A 13,350-nucleotide genomic window follows, 5' to 3' on the forward strand; every position below is an offset into this window, starting at 1 on the left:
CTCTCTCTTCTCTTCTGGTCTTCTCCCTTATATATTTTTATCTTATTATTCCAATATTTGGCACATAATAGGTACTTAATAAATGTTTATTGATTGACAGCTAGTAAGCATACTTCACTTAATTGCTTTATTTGTTTCTGTATGGATTTTTAGGTTCATCACTTTTTTCTTTAATTTTTATTCTGGTTATACATGTACATCAATTATTTAAATATACATTTAAATATACATGTTGGAAGAGAAAAATCAGAACAAAAGAGAAAAACTGTGAAAGAAAAAAGTAAAGAAGAAAAAGATTTACAGTCAGTCTCCATAGTTCTCTTTCTGAATGCAGATGTTGTTTTCTATCCAAAGTTTATTGGGATTGCCTTGGATCTCTAAATCCCTGAGAAGAACCAAGTCTTTCACAGTTGATCATTGCATAATCTTGCTGTTACTGTATACAATATATTCCTGGTTTTGTTTCTTTCATTCAACATCAGTTAGTGTAAATCTTTCCAGGCCTTTCTAAAATCAGCTTTTTCCTCATTTTTTATAGAACAATAAAATTCCATTACTTCCACATACCATAACTTTTCCAGCTATTTCCCAATTGATGGACTTCTACTCAATTTCCAGTTCTTTGCCACCACAAAAAGAGCTACTACAAACAATTTTTTTACATGTAGGTCTTTTCTCCTCCTTTATGATTTCCTTGGGATATAGACCCAATGCTACTACTGGGTCTTTTCCATTCTGTTGGATCAAAGGGTATGAACAATTTTATAACTCTTTGAGCATAGTTGCAAATTGCTCTACAGAATGGTAGGATCTTTACATTCTTTCACTTCAATTGTGTACTTTTTCTACCACCTTGGCAGGGAAAAAAAATTCTACCAGATTCTGAAACTATTCTGAGCCTCTCTGCTGCCCCTCTCTCTCATAGTTGATAGTTAAATTGTCATGAGCTCAACCATATAAAAATATGTTATGAAAAATATAGTCAGGATGTCGTTCCTGGGCTCCTCTCACTTATCCATTGGGAGAGATGGTCTCCCACTAGTGAATGTTGTAGTCTTTGCACTGCTAGTCCATCTTACATACTGTCTTCTGCAGTCAAAGAAATTAACTCCTGTCTTGGGTAGGGGAAATATTGAGTATGAATTCATAGAAGAAGCAGTATCCTATCCACTCACTTTTGATCACATCCTTGTCCATGGGCAGCTCCATTTCCTCCATCTTCCCCTTGATGATGGTCACTATGAATTCATTGCCCTTGACAATCTTGATGTGTAGTCAGAGGTCTTGGGGTATTCAATCTCAAATTACCATTTTGGCTCCTGCCTGGGTCACAGATATGCAAAAGATTCCAGTGCCCGAGCCCAGGCCCAGCACTATCTTGTTTTTGAACAGGTCCTGATTATGAAAAATGGAATTACAATAAATAAATGACTACTTCTTGAGCATCTCCTTTGGATCTCAAAGGCATGGGAATCAAAGTACTATGGTGGAATATAACTACAGTAAGAAATGATGAGCTGGTTGGTTTTAGAAAAACATGGTAAGACTTGCACAAAATAATAAAGAGTTAATTAGCAGAACCAAGACAGTATTACATATAGTAACAGTAATATTGTTCGAAGAATAATTATGAACATCCAAGTTATTCTGAGTATTACAAATACTCAAATCAACTTCAAAGGAATATGCTATCCACCTCCAGAGATAGAATTGAGAAATAGAAGCATATATCATTTCATTTTAAATATATTTATATATGTGTCAACAAATGGATTTCTCTAATGCAGGGTGGGGAAGAGGAAATTCAAAACTTAAAATGTAAGAACATTAAATTAAATTAATTTTTTAAATGATTTGAAGTAATAGTTCTTGGATGTCAAGGCCTCAGCACTGGACTTCTCACTGTTCTCAGACTACTCCCATGATACGTCTTTAAATGAAAACTGGAGACCAATCCCCTTAGCCAATATGCCCATAAAACCCTCCATTATGCAGTTCATGGCCCTTATTGTTGATACCATCTTTTCTCTCCTAACTGCCCTCTCCTTGTACTTTCTTTTTTTCTTTTTTTTTTTTCTTGCTGAGGAAATTACCTATACCAGTGGACAGTATCCCATCCTGCCCAGCAGCACTTCCAATCTTTTCCCATTCTTCCTCAAACTTCCCATGTCTCTCTCTCTCCAAAGTTACAAATGATCTTTTATTTGTCAGAACCAATTGTTTTTTCTTAATCTTCATTCTCCTTGATTTTACTGTAGTTTTTGATCATGGTTTACTCTTGATTCTCTCTAAATTTCATTCTTATAGAAAGAGCATTGGGCTTGAAGTTGGGCAGACAAATTCAAAGGTGGCCTTAAATACTTGCAAGTTATTTTACTTCTCTGTGACTTATTTTCCTCACATGTAAAATAGAATTAATAATAGTATCTTACCTCTCAGTTTGTTGTGAAAAGAAAATGAGATAATATTTATAAAAGACCATAGAAAGTAGTAGTAATAGTAGTAGTAGTAGTAATAATAGTAGTAATAATTTTTCCCCACATGAACTTGGGAACATTATTCTTCCTCTCTCAGTCTTTCCATCTTCATCTGAACTAGATAATTTCTAAAATTCCTTCCAGTTATAATTCTAAGGTCTTTTTCACCTTCTTTCCCCCACCCTCAATATTTAAGTAGGAATAATTTGGACTCAAAACTAAAGGAGAATTGGGAAGGTAAGGAATAAGAGAAGAATAATATGAGCAAGTCCTGAATCTTAGGGGAAATATCTTCAAGCCCACACTTGTAAAAGTTCCAGTTTTCCATCTAAACCCAAGAGATTCTGGCTAATTGGCAAACTGGTCCTTGTAATTTTCTTAGATTCAAATTCATTCACATGTAATGCCCTAAGTCAGAATGCTTAAAGCATGTCATTCTGCTACTTCATTGGTATAAGCTGAGATTTTAACAGAGATCCATTACCAGGGAATACATTCTCTTCTCCATTGACTCAATTAAAAGAAAACAATTAACCTACATTTCAAGAGAGCCCAGAATGCACAGTTTTCTAAAGACACAAAGTTTTCTTATAAGATATTAATTTTGCTGCTGAGGTGTCAGGCAGAAAAAAATGGACTCAGTCACCTTTGGGGTCCACAAATCTCCAGCTAGAGTATCTGTGTTATTGTTGTTTTCCAAGTTACGAAGAATTCCAATAGGGAATGCTGGCTTGCAATCCTCTGCCAATACAGAAAGTAGGATTTCTTTTTAGTGGGAAGTTCTCTGGATTGGGAGACTGGATCCTATTTCTTACATAATGTTATTTGGTGCATGTAATTTGACCTCTCTGGGCCTCATTTTCCTGGTTTGGAAAGGGAAGGGTGGAGCAGATGATCTGCAAAGTCTCTTCTAAGTGTAAAACAATGCTTTCATGATGTAACACTCAGTACACTAGGTAAGAAGAGTCCTCAAAATTAATCCCCCCCCCCATAAACAAGAGTCCAGTAATGCAGATATTAGTGGGGGCACTCTTAAAAAGATACTTGGACTTTAAACTGAGGACTCCTGTTACAACTGTGTAAATCATAAGTCATTTATGCTGACTTCTGTGAAAGCTTTTTCTTATAAAACACTTCTTGTGGTATAGATATGAAAAGGTTCAGGAGACATTATTGTTTCAAGAGCTAGTTGTTGAAGGTGCTGACACATTTTGTGTTTGGGGGAGGGGGAAGTGGAAGGAGGAATTGGAACCAGTCAGCTCATCCCAAGGAGTTCCCCGAGTACCTGTGATACGCCTGTCTTTCTCTCCTCCTTTCCCTCCCTTTCTCCTTCTGTTTTTCTGTCCATCAAACTCTTTTCCTCTCAGTTTGAAAGGAGTCTGTAATAATAGAGCTAATCATGGCTTCTAGTTCCTATCTTGCCTTCCCATCATTCTGAAGAGCTGAATGTATAGCAAAAAGGAAGAGTGAAGGAAGCTCTCCATGAAATAATGTCCTAAGATACCAAGAACTTTGGCAACTTGGTTGGATTTTGTTACATCTTTGTTTTAGAGTTTCCATGTGTGACACACGTTATGGAATCATGGATGATGATATGTTCACACTTGGGTATTGTTAGGGGCCGGGACCGTTCACAGGAAACCCTCAACAGTGACTGCCTCTTCCAGCTTCCCCGACCCGACGGGGCTCTCGGACGTCTCCGGCCCTCCTCGTGGAGACAGGAGGAGGGAATCACCAGACAGAGAGCCGAGGTGGATAGAACACAGTGATGTTTATTGGAGTTGCAAGTCAGCAGTGTCTCCCCGAGCCCTTCCGTGCTCACTCTTTTATAGCCCATTTATCTTTTTTCCTCCCTCATTTCTCCCCTGATTTCCCCCTACTCACTCCCCTAGATAGCAAGCAATTCAATATATGTTAAACATGTGCAATTCTTCTATACAAATGTCCACATTTATTATGCTACACAAGAAAAATCACATCAAAAAGGGAAAAAATGAGAAAGGAAAAAAAAGCAAGCCACCACCAACAAAAAAAGATGAAAATACTATGTTGTGATCCACATTCAGTCCCCATAGTCCCCACGGCTCTCTCCATCACAAGTCTATTGAAACTGGCCTGAATCACCTCACTATTGAAAATGAAATTTATGTCCATCAGGGTTGATTATCACATAATCTTGCTGCTGTGTACAATGTTCTCTTGGTTATATTTACTTTACTTAGCATCAGTTCATATAAGTCTCTTTATGACTTTCTCAAATCATCCTGCTAATCATTTCTTATAGAACAATAATATGCCATAATGTTCATATACCATAACTTATTCAGCTATTCCTCAATTGATGGATATCCACTCAATTTACAGTTCCTTGCCACCACAAAAATGGGCTGCTTCAAACATTTTTGCACACATGGGTCCCTTTCCTTTTTACGATCTATTTGGGATAAAAATCCTGGAGATAATGCTAAATCAAAGAGTATGCACAGTTTGATAGCCCTTTGGGCACAGCTCTCAAAAATGGTTGGATCAGTTTACAACTCCACCAGTAATATATTAGTGGAAGGACTAGATTTCTTAAAAGAAAGCAGAACATAAGAAACACACAGAGTTCAATTGCAATATCAGATCCAAAGAAGGCTTTAGAGATGATCATCTCCAACACTGCTCCATACATGTTACACGAAGCTACTGGGTGCTATAGAGAGACTAGCTCTTGGCCAAGGTGAAACAACACTTTTGGTAGGTCTAGGACTAAATCCTATTTTAGAGACTATCCAAACTTCACAGAGAAGAATAAGTGAGTGAAACAATGTGGGACACAGAACCTGATGGTAGCTCAGTGGACAGCCAACATTGGCTCATGGTCATTGCATGGCCCACTCTCAATTTGTTCTTGTACTGGAGAGTTCAGGGAGATACCACTGGGAAAATATTCTAGCCCAGTGAAAATACCATTCATGAATTTCTCTTGCAGTGTCCTTGTGGGATTCATTGAATGTTTTTTGTTTTTGTTTTTGTTTTTGTTTTTGTTTTTTTTTCTGATGGAGAAAGAGAGGGAAATAGAGGAGGAGATTTTATACATAACTACATAAATCTGAATATCTCAGAGTCCATATGGTGAGAGAACAGGACAGCCTAGGCTTAGATCTCAGCAATCTCCCTATTGTATTTCCCAGGTCAGGTGTGACAAAGAAGCTTCATCAGCCCTGATATTTTTATTTTATTTTATTTTAAAACCTTTTTTAAAAAATATAATTTATTTATTTATTTAATTTTTACAAAAAATTTGTGCATTGGTAATTTTCCATCATTGACAATTGCAAAAACTTTTGTTTCAATTTTTCCCATCCTTCCCCCCACCCCTTCCCCAAGATGGCAGGTTGACCAATATATGTTAAATATGTTAAAATATAAGTTAAATACAATATATGTATACATGTCCAAAAAGTTATTTTGCCGTACAAAAAGAATCAAACTTTGAAACAGTGTACAATTAGTCTATGAATGAAATAAAAAATGTAGGCAGACAAAAATATAGGGATTGGGAATTCTATGTAGTGGTTCATAGTCATAGTCCCAGAGTTCTTTGACTGGGTGTAGCTGGTTCAGTTCATTACTACTCTATTGGAACTGATTTGGTTCATCTCATTGTTGGAGAGGGCCTCGTCCATCAGAATTGATCATCATATAGTATTGTTGTTGATTTCCTGGTTCTGCTCATTTCACTCAGCATCAGTTTCTGTAAGTCTCTCCAGGCCTTTCTGAAATCATCGTGCTGGTCATTTCTTACAGAACAATAATATTCCATAACATTCATATACCACAATTTATTCAGCCATTCTCCAATTAATGGGCATCCACTCAGTTTCCAGTTTCTGGCCACTATAAAGAGAGCTGCCACAAACATTTTTGCGCATACAGGTTCCTTTCCCTTCTTTAAAATTTCTTTGGGATATAAGCCCAGTAGTAACACTGCTGGATCAAATGGTATGCACAGTTTGATAACTCTTTGAGCATAATTCCAAATTGTTCTCTGTTAGGTTCTTACTAAGTGCTAATGAGATAATGAGATAATAGGTTCTTACTAAGTGCTAAGTTGGTACTTAACAATTCTCTAGTTCTGGCCTTTACTGGGAGTTTTACCCCTTCGAACTTCTGGAGAGGAGCTTGTGTGCTTACGAGGAGCAAGTTCATTGGTTGAAGTATTTTTTCCCAGAAACCCCTGAGTTATTCCATACCCATTCTCTGGGAGGATAAAAGAAGACACCATTGAGCAAGGAGAGAGTCTTGTCTGGGCCAGAGTTGGAATGGCTCTCTGGAGGAAGGAGAGTCTGGCCGGGAGATTGAGTTGAGACAGCAGATCTCCTCCCAGAGAGCGATCGGCAGTTTCTGGAGACAACAAAACATTACAATTCTCTAGAATGATCAGCCCTTATATTTTATAGAAACATAAATTATTCTATCTGTAAAGTAAAGAGGTTTGGTTAAGTGGCCTGGTCCTCTGATGCCACAAGTCCCAAGGAGAGGAGGTGTATCACTGGAGAGGAAGGGCAAGGACAAGAAGGAGGGACCCCATTGTACACAGCAATAGCAGGACTTCAATGATCAACTATGACAGACTTGGTTCTTTTCATTAATTCAGTGATCCAAGGCAATCCCAATAAACTTTGGATGTAAAATGCCATCTGCATCCAGAGAGAGAACTATGGAGACTAAATAAAAATCAATACATGCTATGTTCACTTTTTTTTCTTTTTCTTCTGTTTTTTTTTTCATGTTTTTTTCTATTTTGTTCTGATTTTTCTCTCCCAACATGATTCCTAAGGAAATATTTTTAAATAAATGAATGTACATATATAATTTTTAAAATGTTTTACACATAACTGGGAAAAATAAAATTAATTTTAAAAACTTTTATGCATATACAGAAATAAATCAGAAGAAGACAAAAAAAAATTAGGGACCTCCTGAGGGAGGTCAGGTAGGGGACAGAAAAATTTTATATTTGCTTTAAATTTTCAGTTATTACCTTAGAATGTGAATGGAAATGGTGACCCCAGATTTATGCCCTGGTCCCCTTATATTTCTACAAAAATAATTGCAAATATATATAAGTAATAACTCTCATTTTTGCAAAGATTTAAGGTAAAAAGCACTTTCTCACAGCAATCCTAAGAGGTTGTTATCTATCTAAAGGATAAGGGGTAGTGGTATTATTTTCCTCATTCCTCAGAAACAGAGTCCTAGAGAAGCAATGTGACTTATCCAGGATCACTCAACTAATGAGATAGAATTAGAATCTGACCCCAGGCAAATCCCTCTGGTATCTTTTCCAAGAAAATTCCATGGATAACATTCCTTTGTGATGATTCGTGGAGACATTAAATAAAAAACAACTTAAATTTGCTTATTAGATTACATGGTATTGTGCTAAAAGAGAGGAGGAGACACACTTCCTGCTTGGTGGCTTTTGTCTTAATAATGATAATGATAATGATAATCTTAACTCTGCTAATTAATGTTTTATCTGAGGTCTTAGTCTTCAGGACATAATAATTTGTGGGGTGTGTGTGTGTGTGTGTGTGTGTGTGTGTGTGTGTGTGAGCATACACTCTTTCTTACTTCCCTTGGTCTTTATGGCCTCTCTGAATCTATGTAACCCCTACAATAGAATAGCTCCTGATATCCCAGACCAACCTCAGAGGCTATAAATTTCAGTACATGTGGTCCCTGTTTTTTTGGTTCCTATGGAAACCCCACAAAATGTCTTTTCAGCTTTTTCTGGTGGCTGAGCCAAAGCCCAGTACCTAGGAAACAGCTTCCCAATAGAGAAATCTTGATTTCTCACTCATCTTGGAAACAGAAAGGGGGCTGTCTGGTTTTCTTGCTGCAAATGACCCACATGCCATGTGAGGACATATATAACATCCAAGTCATTTATGTCTCATTTAGCTGGAGACAGAGGAGATAGATGCAGACCCTGTTTGCAGTTTCCTCCACCTACCTTCCACAATATCTGCAATGGCCACCATTTGAGATGCATTTTGGAGGGCTAAGGCAAAGTGTTTCCTGGAATACCAGTTACTATGCAAATATTCTTGGAGATGACATCCTAATATCAATAAATTAACTAACTTACAATCATCTATTTAGCACCTATGATGTGTAAAGCATTTTTACAGATGCTAAGGAAACAAACAAAATGGAAATAAAATCCTTGTTCCTAAGAAGTTTACTTGGCAGAGACAACATAGACATGAACATGATACATATAAGAAATGAATGTACTTAGTCCCTTCTTTCCTCAAGCATCCCACAACATTAATGAAAAAATATCACATTTAGAAGTAGGCACTTCATGTAAGCCTTGAAGGAATTGGAATTCTATGAAATGGAGATGAATGTCCATTTGTGGGATAGAACCAGTGAAAAATCACAGAAGTCAAAGATGAACACCAGTTGGTGAGGGACACAAGGAAGGCTACACTCTCCTCTCTAGCTATGCACACCTTCATCTAGCATATCACTCACAATTGCTCTCTTTCCCTCATCAAGAACTGTAATATAATTATATTCAATTTTGGATGAATCCATGTCTTCTTTTACATATTGTTAATCTTCACTGTAGTCTATAATATCTCTACCCTTTGGCTGAGTCCCAGAGAAGCATGTGACTTATCCAGGATCACTCAACTAATGAGATAGAATTAGAATCTGGCCCCAGGCAAATCCCTCCAGTATCTTTTCCTTAGGTCAGTTCATATTATCTTTGCTCTTGTCTCTCCTTTTCAGTGCCACTACCTTAGTAAACCAGTTCAATTCTACGTTGGCATATGTCCTTAAATACATTGCTTGCTATTCATGCCTTGCTAAGCCCAAACTCTATATTTCTTCTTTCATCCATATTCCCTTTTTTTACTCATGTGGTGCTGAATGGATCTAGAGAAATACTTTCAATTATGTTGGAGCCCATTATTAATTTATTTGATTTCAACTGAGCCCTCACCATTGCAAAGCAATTCTTTATTCTTCCACAATTATTTCCTGTTCCATTTTCTATAACACCTATTCCACATCTTTCTTCTCTCCTCAAATCTCTCACAGCACCAAATCTTTATTTTCTCAGCTCAAGTCTCCATCTCATATTTAATTAAGAATATAAAAATATCAAAGCCATTCACCTTCTCCCTCTCTCACAATACCCACAATCTTCATATCTCATAATCCCCAAATCATCTGGCATCTCTAGTTCTTCTTTTTTTCTTCTTTTTCTTTTCTTCTTGTTTTTGTTCTTGTTCTTCACAAATCCTTTTCCTCTTGTTTCTATTAATCATGATCACTTCTATACTTATATTTCCAATATCTAAATTATTCTCTAACAGCCAAAAAATACCCATCCACCTCTATATTCCCACATTGTTCCATAAGATTAAGAATTGCTTGGAAGCATTTTCAGTAAGCCAATGCTCACAGAAATCCCAAAGGCATCCTGAACTGTAAATTCTCTCAGAAAAACTAAGAGAAACTCATCACATTACTCCACTTTGCAAAGACACTAAAATTTTTAAAGACTGCACTGCAAAATAAGGAGGAGCTTTCTAATCCAACAATATAATAGATTATTTTTCAAGGGAGTAAGCTTCCTATTCCTAAAAGTATTCAAGTAGTGCCTGGATGGTCATCTGCCAGGTATATTAAGAGGAGCTTTCTTCCCTCAATCAGGAGGAGAGACAAGATGGATTCAAAGTTCTTTTTCAATTCTCAGATTTTCTGTTTCAGTGGAAAACAATGTAAAAATGATGGAAGGCCAGGACCATCCTGTTTTGCAACTCCATTTTCTAGTTTAATCTCAGTAAAAGTCTAGATAAAGAATAATATTTGAGTCAAAGAAGGAAGTCCAAAGTACCCCTGCCAGCGACTGAAGAGAATGCCATATCCTGAGAGTGAGTTGGTCTCTATCTAATCACTGAGAGACACCATTCTTTTCTTCAGACATTAAAAAATACAAATTGGCTAATCCTTTGAAAAAAAACAACTCAGGGGTAAGAAGAGTGAGGGGAAAAGAAAATAAAAACAACTTAAAACATCCTTGATTTATCAACTTTCCAGTAATCTAATGAAGGAAGAGTGTTGGGGGAATGCTAGACTAATGTAACACTAAATAACCTGAAGGAGAACAAAGCAAAAGTTTTTTTTTTCTTTAGCAAAATAATTTCCATTGAGAGATGATTTTTTTCTTTCCCCTTGAACTCCAGGCTAAATTCCAGCCCCAGTATCCTAAACTGAGTTGGTTTGTTTGTCTTGTTTTATGCCTGAAAAGGGTGAGAGGGGAAGAAAAGACAAAAAGCAGTACAGGAAAGAACAGAAATACAGATATATAGAAGCAGAAAGAGGAAGGATCAGTAATGACTGGATACAGATAGCCTCATGTTGATTTTGCACAGAAAACTACTTGAGTCAGATGTGGGAAATGGGCAGGCAAGAAACAAATAATGTATAAAAGAAGGAAAGTAAGAGTGTGAAAGGAAGAGAGGTAAGAAAGTGTCTCTGGAGTAACAGTAAACTGCAGGGTTGTACAGTTAAAATCAAATGACATTTAGCTTATCTGTCATTTTGAGGTGGGTAATCTTTTCTTTCACCAACATAATTCATAATCTCTATATTTTCTTACTTTAATAATTTTAATGACCAAAATAATGTGTAATATATAAATCTTCAAGAAATTTTTTTGAACAATCACCCCCTGTACAGCTAATTGAGAAAGAATTACAATTCTTATCCCCATATTGCTAGGAATCTGCCATAGACCATATGTCCAATCCAGTTAAGGCCTTCAAGTAGCTCTCTCCGTGTTTCCTGGTAACCAGAGCAATGCTTGGCCAACATGACACACTTTCTTTTCTGATCATACACTTCCTGGTTACATAAGTCAGATCATGCTATTCCATAGCTTCTTATTGCCTCTTGTTGTTGTCCAGCAAACTCAGTAGTGTCCAATTCTTCATAACCTCATTTGGTGTTTTCTTGCCTTATTACCTCACAATAAAAGAAAAACTCGTGTTTGACAGTTCAATCCCTTCACATTTTTACTCCCATTTATTTTTCCAGACTGCTTGACTGTTACTCCAGGTCAGGTAGGACACATTCTATAAATTCTACCTTCCACAGATTGCAAACTTGTTCCTATTACATAAGATATTCTCTGCAGTCTTGGTATTGAATAGCTAGCCCTTACACTTGAAATATTCTCTCTCTTTACCTCTTCTTCTAAGAATCCTAAAATCCCGCATGGTTCAAATGAAATACCATCTTCTAAGCTAGATTTTTCCTGATCCTCTGGTAGTTATTGTTCTCAAAATTTCAGTTCTCCCTATGCCCCTCTCCTCCAAATGGATAAAAATGGCTGAATTGGGGCCATCATAAGTCAAGGAAGTGTGCTTCACTGAGGAAAGTTATTTTGAGGCAATGAAGATTATTTAAAAAGGAGAGACAACCATTCCCAATCCTGCCTAGAGTGATGAACCTCAGAATCTCTTGAGCATCTGATGAAGTCAAAGAGAAAAGACCTCTGCTGCTGCCTGTTCTAAACTAGGAGTCTTTGGCCTAGCTTAAAGAGTTGCTTGAGTTAACTTGGTTCATAGCATAGGGCTAGTAGTGGAAGCTCACCTACCTATTGGGACTCAGGATTTAGAAATTTCAATTTTAGAAATGTATACCTACAGGAATTCTCAGAAACTAAGGGTAACAACTACCTTCTGTGGATCCAACCCATGAGAGGAATATAAATTGGGGAAGAGATGCTATAGGTTTTTCTCCTCTCATTCTCTCCTTTTTTTTCTGCACTTTCCTTCTACCTCTCATTATCTCTTCACCTCTTCTCTTTTCTCCTCTCTTTTGTTCTCTTCTTTTCTCTCTTTTCCTCTTTTCCTTTCTTCTTTCCTCTTCTTCTCTTTCTTCCTCTCCTCTCCTTTATTGCTTCTCTGTCATCTGTCATTTTAGGTAATTTATGTAAATTTTTAAGTATTTCTCTCTCTCATCTGACCCTCTCTCTGCTCTTGCACAACTGCCACTCCAATTCAGCCCTTCATCACACTTTTCTTCTGGGTTTTTGCAAAAGTCTCTTACTGATTCTCCATGCCTTAAGTCTTCCCTTGCTCCATTCTATTCTGCACCATTGCCAAAATAATTTTCTATAAGGATAGATCTGACTGGCTTCCAATTGCCTCTAGGGTAAAATATGAATTCTTTTGTTTAGTTGTTAGAGCCCTACCCAACCTCGTTGGATATTACACACTCTCCCATATTCTACAATCCAAGTAAACTGGCCTTCTCCTTGTTTCTCATTACATCCCATCCTTCATCTCTGTGCTTTTGCATTAAAAATTCTCCATGCCTGAAATGTACTAGCTTCTTCCCCTTGGAGCCTTCCTCTGCCTTTAAAACAAAATTCAAGCGCAATCTTTTGTATGAAGTCTATCCTGCTGCCTCCACCCCAAACTGCTGGTTCTCTGCCTCCTAAATTCCCCTCCATTAAACTAATATGTACATATTTTTATTTATTTATTTTATATTCATGCAGTACATAATTATGTAGTTCCCAGTTTTCCTCTTTAGAATGCATGCTTTCTTTGGGAAAGGCCATTTTCATCCTTTGCATTTGCTTGTCTAGAACTAGCAGAAGCTTCACAAATACTTGCTGATTGAGTAAATTACATTATCTACTTGAGTACTGTAAGTCTTATTGAAACTTTGCATTCCCTCCACCACACAAACGCTGTATAACCCACTGCTGTGCACATAATTAGTGCTTCTTATAGATTTGATGCCTGGAGTATCCTGGAATGCCAATAGCCCAATTCCTGACTATACAATG

This window comes from Sminthopsis crassicaudata, chromosome 6, assembly GCF_048593235.1.
Source record: "Sminthopsis crassicaudata isolate SCR6 chromosome 6, ASM4859323v1, whole genome shotgun sequence".
Classification (NCBI taxonomy): Eukaryota; Metazoa; Chordata; class Mammalia; order Dasyuromorphia; family Dasyuridae; genus Sminthopsis; species Sminthopsis crassicaudata.